This window comes from Pristiophorus japonicus, chromosome 27 (genome assembly GCF_044704955.1).
Source record: "Pristiophorus japonicus isolate sPriJap1 chromosome 27, sPriJap1.hap1, whole genome shotgun sequence".
In the NCBI taxonomy this organism is placed as follows: Eukaryota; Metazoa; Chordata; class Chondrichthyes; family Pristiophoridae; genus Pristiophorus; species Pristiophorus japonicus.
The window spans coordinates 17,298,096-17,307,194 of NC_092003.1; the positions used below are offsets into that span (position 1 = coordinate 17,298,096).

A 9,099-nucleotide genomic window follows, 5' to 3' on the forward strand; every position below is an offset into this window, starting at 1 on the left:
GAACTAGAGGGCATGGTCTTAGAATAAGGGACCGCCGATTTAAAACTGAGATGAGGAGGAATTTCTTCTCTCAGAGGGTTGCAAATCTGTGGAATTCACTGCCTCAGAGAGCTGTGGAAGCTGGGACATTGAATAAATTTAAGACAGAAATAGACAGTTTCTTAACCGATAAGGGGTTATGGGGAGCGGGCATTGACTACTGACACTTCGATCCTGGTACTGAAACCAGCTCCACTCAGGAATTTCAATCTGCTCACTGGGAGTGAGGAAGTTACGCAAAAGATGGAGGTTAGACTGCATATAGAATCATAGAATCTTACAGCACAGAAGGAGGCCATTCGGGCCTCCAATTAATCCCACACCCTCCTGCTCTTTCCTCATAGCCCTGTCGTGTTTTTCACATTCAAGTATTTATCCAATTCCCGTTTGAAAGTCACTATTGAATCTGCTCCCACCGCCCTTTCAGGCCGCGCGTTCCCAATCACAGCAACTCGCTGTGTTTAAAAAAAAATCTTATCTCACCTCTGGTTCTTAAATCTGTGTCCTCTGGTTACCGACCCTCCTGCCACTAGAAATAGTTTCTCCTTATAACAACATAAGAAATAGGAGCAGGAGTCGGCCATAAGGCCCCTTGAGCCTGCTCCGCCATTTAATACGATCATGGCTGATCTTCGACCTGAACTCCACCTTCCCACACTATCTACAGATCCCTTAGTTCCTCAAAAATTATCGATCTCAGCCTTCAATATACTCAGAGACTGAGTCTCCACAACCCTCTGGGGCAGACAATTCCAAAGATTCACCACCCTCTGAGTGAAGAAGTTTCTCCTCATCTCCGTCCTAAATGGCCGACCCCTTATCCTGAGACTGTGTGACCCCTGGTTCTAGACTCCCCAGCCCGGGGGGAAACACCCTCCCTGCATCTACCCTGTCAAGCCCTGTAAGAATTGTGTATGTTTCATCTCTCATTCTTCTAAACTCCAGAGAATATAGGCCCAGTCTGCTCAATCTCTCCTCATAGGACAATCCCCCCATCCCAGGAATCAGTCTGGTGAACCTTTGTTGACTCCCTCTAAGGCAAGTATGTATTTGCTAAGGTAAGGAGACCCAAACTGTATACAGTAATCAAGGGTTATGAGGATAGGCTGGAAAGTAGCATGGAGGTAGATCAGCCATTATCTTATAGAATGTTGGAGCAGGCTCGAAGGACGGAATGGCCTACTCCTGCTCCTATTGGGCAGCACACTTGCCTCTGAGTCAGAAGGTTGTGGGTTCAAGTCCCATTTCAAGGACTTGAGCACAAAAATCTAGGCTGACACTCCAGTGCAGTGCTGCGGGAGTGCCGCACTGTCAGAGGGGCAGTGCTGAGGGAGTGCCGCACTGTCAGAGGGGCAGTGCTGAGGGAGTGCCGCAATGTCAGAGGGGCAGTGCTGAGGAAGTGCCGCAATGTCAGAGGGGCAGTGCTGAGGGAGCCCCGCACTGTCGGAGGGGCAGTGCTGAGGGAGCCCCGCACTGTCGGAGGGGCAGTGCTGAGGGAGCCCCGCACTGTCGGAGGGGCAGTACTGAGGGAGATCCGAACTGTCGGAGGGGCAGTGCTGAGGGAGTGCCGCACTGTCGGAGGGGCAGTGCTGAGGGAGATCCGCACTGTTGGAGGGGCAGTGCTGAGGGAGCGCCGCACTGTAGGAGGGGCAGTGCTGAGGGAGCGCCGCACTGTTGGAGGGTCAGTACTGAGGGAGCACCGAACTGTCGGAGGGACAGTGCTGAGGGAGTGCCACACTGTCGGAGGGGCAGTACTGAGGGAGCGCCGCACTGTCGGAGGGGCAGTACTGAGGGAGTGCCACACTGTCGGAGGGGCAGTACTGAGGGAGCGGCGCACTGTCAGAGGTGCCGTCTTTTGGATGAGACGTTGAACCGAGATCCTGTCTGTTCTCTCAGGTGGACGTAAAAGATCCCGCGGCACTATTTCGGAGAAGAGCAGGGGAGTTATCCCCGGTGTCCTGGGCCAATATTTGTCCCTCAATCAACATCACTAAAAAAACATTATCTGGCCTTTATCACCATTGCTGTGTGTGGGAGCTTGCTGTGCGCAAATTGGCTGCCGCATTTCCCACATTACGACAGTGACCACACTTCAAGAGTACTTCATTGTCTGTAAGGCGCTTTGGGACGGCTGGTGGTTGTGAAAGGCGCTATATAAATGCAGGTCTTTCTGCTTGGCCTCCAACCACCATTACCACCTTTCTTTGTGCCAGGTATAACACAAACCAGTGGAGAGTTTTCCCCCAGATTCCCATTGACTTCAGTTTTACTAGGGCTCCCTGGTGCCACACACTGCCAAATGCTGCCTGGATGTGGAGGGCAGTCACTCTCACCTCACCTCCTGGACTTCAGCTCTTTTGTCCCAAGTTTGGACCAAGGCTGTAATGAGGCTGAGAAACCGTAAAACTATCGACTGTTGCAAAACCCGTCTGGTTCACTAATGTTCATTAGGGAAGGAAATCTGCCGCCCTTACCCGGTCTGGGACGATATGTGACTCCAGACCCACAGCAATGTGGTTGGCTCTTAACTGCCCTCTGAAGTGGCCCAGCGAGACACTCCGTTGTATCAAATCGTTACGACAGAGTATATTAAGAATAAAACCAGACGGTCTAGGACATGACAAAGGCCCACCCAGCCCAGTCGACCCTACAAAGACCTCCTCGCTAACATCTGGGGAACTTGTGCCACAATTGGGAGAGCTGTCCCCCAGACTAGTCAAGCAACAGCCTGACATAGTCATTCTCACAGAATCGTAGCTTCCAGCCAATGTCCCAGACTCCTCCATCACCATCCCTGGGTATGTCCTGTCCCACCGGTAGGGCAGACCCACCAGGGGTGGCAGCACAGTGGTGTACAGTCGGGAGGGAGTGGCCCTGGGAGTCCTCAACATTGACTGCGGGCCCCATGAAGTTTCGTGGCTTCAGGTCAAACATGGGCAAGGAAACCTCCTGCTGATTACCACCTCCCGCCCTCCCTCAGCTGATGAGTCAGTTCTCCATATTGAACACCACTTGGGAGAAGCACTGAGGGTAGCAGGGGCACAGAATGTACCCTGGGTGGGGGACTTCAATGTCCCATCACCAAGAGTGGCTCGGTAGCACCACTACTGACCGAGCTGGCCGAGTCCTGAGGGACATGGCTGCCAGACTGGGCCTGCGGCAGGTGGTGAGAGAACCAACACCAGGGAACAACCTACTTGACCTCGTCCTCATCAATCTACCTGTCGCAGATGCCTCTGTCCATGACAGCATTGGTAGCAGTGACCACCCCACGGTCCTTGTGGAGACAAAGTCCCGTCTTCACACTGAGGGCACCATCCATCGTGTTGTGTGGCACTACCACTGTGCTACATGGGAACGATTCCGAACAGATCTAGCAGCTCAAAACTGGGCATCCATGAGACACTGTGGGCCATCAGCAGCAGCAGAATTGTATTCCACCACAATCTGTAACCTCATGGCCCGGCATATCCCTCACTATACCATCAAACACTGCTTCACCTCTTTACCACGTTCTGTCTGATCTGCAGCAGAGGAGTACAGAATGCTTATTTTAAAACTAACACTGCAAAAACAAACATTGACTCATCCATGATTACACTGAAATGTTAACTTAACCATTATTGCAACAAAATATGAATAAGGCTTTATAAAGTGTAAGGATGAGCAATTTTGAATTCGGCACTTAGCCACTGGAAAAGAAACTAGTTAGGCACAATTCCCAAGGAAGAACTCAAAAATCAATCATTAGATTCACCATAAGGTCCTATTGAACACCATTTACCAGATCAAGAAACATCCAGCCATTAGTCTTGGAAAGGGCACAGAGGAGATTTACCAGAATATTTCCAGGGATGAGGGACTTCAGTTACATGGAGAGACTGGAGAACATAACAGCATAAGAAATAAGAGCAGGTGAGCACAGGGGGAGATGGGTGAACGGGACTCGGTGCGAGTTAGGACACGGGGCAGCGAGCACAGGGGGTGATGGATGAACGGGACTCGGTGCGAGTTAGGACACGGGGCAGTGAGCACGGGGTGAGATGGGTGAACGGGACTCGGTGCGAGTTAGGACACTGGGCAGTGAGCACAGGGGGTGATGGGTGAACGGGACTCGGTGCGAGTTAGGACACGGGGCAGTGAGCACAGGGGGAGATGGATGAACGGGACTCGGTGCGAGTTAGGACACGGGGCAGTGAGCACGGGGGGAGATGGGTGAACAGGACTCGGTGCGAGTTAGGACACGGGGCAGTGAGCACAGGGGGAGATGGGTGAGCGAGACTCGGTGCGAGTTAGGACACAGGGCAGTGAGCACAGGGGGTGATGGGTGAGCGGGACTTGGTGCAAGTTAGGACACAGGGTAGTGAGCACGGGGGGTGATGGGTGAGTGGGACTCGGTGCGAGTTAGGTAACGGGGCAGCGAGCACAGGGGGTGATGGGTGAGCGGGACTTGGTGCAAGTTAGGACACAGGGTAGTGAGCACGGGGGGTGATGGGTGAGTGGGACTTGGTGCGAGTTAGGACACGGGGCAGTGAGCACAGGGGGTGATGGGAGAGCGGGACGCGGTGCGAGTTAGGACACGGGGGCAGCCGAGTTTTGGATCAGCTGAAGTTTATGCAGGAAGAACTGCTGTCCCAACACACAGTCTGTTCTCCAACGGATTGGGGGTAATACCCACCTTTCACATCGACCGCCGTACCACCGTGTGTAACTAATCGTACTGCAATCATTAAAATGACTGATTGCCACCAAACTGACCAACAATGGCAGGAACCTGCAGAGGATCGAGACCCGTGCCCGCATACACTGCCTCTCCCGTACAGGGCAAACTGCGGGTGGTGCCTGCGGGAACTGGATGTGGACCCAGCCCCGCTCTCTTTGTATGGGGAGGGGGGCGCTGGGCGAGCGGCGGAGGTAAATTCCGGCAGCCATTTTAGGAAATGGTACTCGACGGAAGGTCTTCCTGAAGTGTGTGCACCTGCGAGCATGCTCTCAGGCTTGTGGAGCTGTTGAGCCGATGGCCACACTAGTCTGAAAACACCTGATCTCATCTGATCTTAGAAATTAAGCAGAGTCAGGCCTGGTTAGCACTTGGACGGGAGACTGCCTGGGAGTACCAGGTGCAGTAAACTTTAAAAAGAGGGCAGTTAAAAGTGTCTGGAGTGTCCCCCAGATCGGGGGATCTAATGTTTAATTTGTCTCCCCCCCCCCCCCCCAATCCCAAAAGAGTTGTGGAGCTGTTGAGCAGCAACTTGTGTGTGGCGGCGTGATCGTACAATCGTCAGTACTCTCCGATGTGGCCGCTGCAATGTTGGTCCGAATCTGAGTCACGACACAGCTCGTGTTATATCGTCTGTCCTCTGGGCATCTGCTAAAAGAACGATCAATTTTCCGGGCTGCTCCTGCACACTCTATACGTTGCCATCCTCGTCTGCCGTCCGGACACGCCATGGCGTACCATCTTGCCGCCCGGAGGAGCCAGGGGTCCCCAATGGAGTGCTCTCCATGCAGGAGTCCTCCCACTATCTATCGGGGACTTGGCCTAGAGGGTGGTGCACGGGGCAGTCCCGTGCAATAAGTTTTTAAGTCGGTTCACGGACTCCCAGGCCGCCTGTAATTTCTGCGGTCTGGAGGAGTCCGTGTTCCACGTGTACGTTCGGTGTGTGAGGTTGCAGCCCCCTCTTGCATTATTTGAAGGGGCTGCTCCTCAAATTCTGGCTGCACTTCAGTCCCCACGCTCCTGATCTTTGGGCACCCTGTGCGGAGGGGAGCGGGCAGGTCCGAGGGCCTCCTCGTAGGACTGCTCCTGGGCCTGGCCAAGGGGGCCATCAGCCGGTCCAGGCAGCGGGCGGTCGAGGGGGTCGTTCAGCCCGACTGTCTGCCTCTCTTCCGCGGTTACATCCGAGCCAGGGTGTCCCTGGAGATGGAGTACGCTCGCGGCCTTCCCCGAGAGATGGGCACCGGAGGGACTGGAGTGCATCGTCACGCCCGGCAACCAAATTTTAATTTGAGTTAAGTTTACGGTCAAAAGTTTAATTTGCTTAATGTGTCGGTTTTAGTGCCCCACTTTAATCAGGGGGCATTTGATTATCGTTCTACCAAAATAGTTGTACACTCTGCTGATCCCACCTTTCTTTAAGAATATAAGAATTAGGAGCAGGAGTCGGCCATTCGGCCCCTCGAACCTGCTCCGCCATTCAATAAGATCATGGCTGATCTTCGACCTCAACTCCACTTTCCCGCCCGATTCCCCATATCCCTCGAGTCCCCTCGAGTCCAAAAATCTACCGATCCCAGCTTGGAATGTACTCAACGATTCAGCGTCCTGGATCAATCCTCCTGGAATAATGGTGAACTGGAAGGAGCAATTTCTCTATCCCCCTGTGAGGTGGGGGAGAGGGAGAGGCACTCCTCGGAATCAACCACAATCAAACCCAGATCTGGGGACCACAGAATGAGGAGCAAAGTCATCACTCGAAACTGGCCAGCTATTGTTCCTGTTGGACAGGACACGCGTGTTAGAAACAGCTGGCAAGGTGCAGTGTAAGTGTGAATATTAATCGAACGCATTGGGGTCAACCACCAGGGGGGGGCGTAGATTTAAAGTAATTGGGGGGAGGGTTTAGAGGGGATTTGAGGGGAAATGTCTTCACCCAGAGGGTGGTGGGGGTCTGGAACTCACTGCCTGAAAGGGTGGTAGAGGCAGAATCCCTCACCACATTTAAAAAGTACTTGGATGTGCACCTGTAACCTACAGGGCTACGGACCAAGAGCGGGAAAGTGGGATTAGGCCGGGTAGCTCTTGGTCGGCCGGAGCGGACACGATGGGCCGAAATGGCCTCCTTCCGTGCTGTAAATTTCTGTGATTCTGCAAAATACTTTTGAAGTATAGTCGCTGCTGTAATACGGGAAACGCGGCAGCCAATGTGCGCACAGCAAGCTCCCACAACCAGCCGTGTGATAATGACCAGAACATCTTTTTTTGTGATGTTGGTTGAGGGATACATGTTGGAGCGCAGCGATTCGGCTGCTGTGGGCTCGAGACCTGGGCCGTTTTTAAGCTGCAGGTGTATCCAAGGTTGAAGCACAGGCGGACTGGGATCAATTGTCAGGTTTTCCACCTGGCGATTGTGATATCTTTACACGAACAAGCACACACTGCAAAATGGCTCCTCAACAGAAACGTTGCCACATGATCTTTTGTTGTTATTACATCAGTAGTCCACTAGGTGGGGCACGATTACAGAGATAACTTCGGCTGACACAACAGTGGTAATGCTACAGCACTTCCCTCAGTGTCAGCCATGGCTCGGTGGGTACAACGCTTCCCTCTGTGTCAGACGTTTCTGGCTTCAAGTCCCACTCCAGGATGCTGAGGGAGTGCCGCACTGTCGGAGGTGCTGCCTTTCAGATGAGATGCAAAAGAACCCATGGTCACTATTTCAAGGAAGAGCAGGGGGAGTTCTCCCCGGTGTCCTGGGGCCAATATTTATCCCTCAATCAACATCACTAAAACAGATGCTCTGGTCATTATCACGTTGCTGTGTGTGGGAGCTTGCTGTGCGCAAATTGGCTGCCTGCATTTCCCACAATACAACGGTGACTGCACTCCAAAAAGTGCTTCGTTGGCTGTGGAGCGCCTTGGGACGTTCTGAGGCCGTGAAAGGCGCTATATAAATGCAGGTCTTTTCCCACTCGGCCAGGCTTCCCTCCCGGACCGAGCTGGCAGACTGACTGCCCCCATGGCCGTCTGCCCTTGTCCCTGTGAATCCAGCCACTGGGTGTACCATCCCAGTGATTCCCGCTCCCTTCCGTGATTGGCCAGTTGGCCCGTCAGTAAAACCACTTGTCTTCCCTTGGGATGTGCGTTTGAGAAAACATCTCCTGCTGTTCTCAGAATGAACAGACGATCCTGGATTAATGGGCCTGGGTTGGTGCTCTCTCTGTCTCGGCTTGAAGCAGGTTCTGAGCTTTGGGATTCCACAAACTGGTGGGTCCGGCTTTAATGCACAACTTCAACAACAACAACAACTCGTTGTATTTATAGAGCACCTTTATGGGGAGCGGGCAGGGAAGTGGAGCTGAGTCCATGATCGGATCAGCCATGATCTTATTGAATGGCAGGGCAGGCTCGAGGGGCCGTATGGTCTATTCTTATGAGAATTAGGAGCAGAAGTCGGCCATTCGGCCCCTCGAGCCTGCTCCGCCATTCAATAAGATCACGGCTGATCTTCGACCTCAACTCCACTTTCCCGCCCGATCCCCATATCCCTCGATTCCCTTAATATCCAAAAATCTAACGATCTCAGCCTTGAAGATACTCAACGACTGAGCCTCCACAGGCCTCTGGGGCAGAGAATTCCAAAGATTCACCACCCTTTGAGTGAAGAAATTCCTCCTCATCTCAGTCCTAAATGGCCGACCCCTTATCCTGAGACTGTGACCCCTGGTTCTGGACACCCCAGCCCGGGGGGGGGGGAAACACCCTCCCTGTATCTACCCTGTCAAGCCCTGTAAGAATTGTGTATGTTTCAATGAGATCACCTCTCATTCTTCTAAACTCCAGAGAATATCGGCCCAGTCTGCTCAATCTCTCCTCATAGGACAATCCCCCCATCCCAGGAATCAGTCTGGTGAACCTTCGTTGCACTCCCTCAATGGCAAGTATATCCTTCCTTAGGTAAGGAGACCCAAACTGTGCACAATATTCCAGGTGTGGTCTCACCAGGGCCCGATGTAATTGCAGTAAGACGTCTTTGCTCTTATACTCAAATCCAGCGATTTGAGGTGTGTGCTGTATATGGTCCATGTCTCTGAGCCATACAGGAGGGTGTAGACCATAAGCTTGGTGCCAGATTTGAGGCCCTGATCTTCAAACGCTCTCTTCCTCAGGCGACCGAAGGCTGCGCTGGCGCACTGGAGGCGGTGTTGGACCTCGTCATCGATGTCTGCCCTTCCTGATAGTAGGTTCCCGAGGTATGGAAAGTGGTCCATGTTGACCAGGGCCACGCCGTGGATTTTGATGACCGGGATCGGGGGGGAAGGGGGGGCAGTGCAGTG

General features: G+C 53.1%; 1 pseudogene; it reads left to right on the plus strand.

Moving 5' to 3' along the window:
- Nucleotides 1-5,052: 5,052 nt before the first annotated feature.
- Nucleotides 5,053-5,171, plus strand: LOC139239530 (5S ribosomal RNA; annotated as a pseudogene).
- Nucleotides 5,172-9,099: the final 3,928 nt, after the last annotated feature.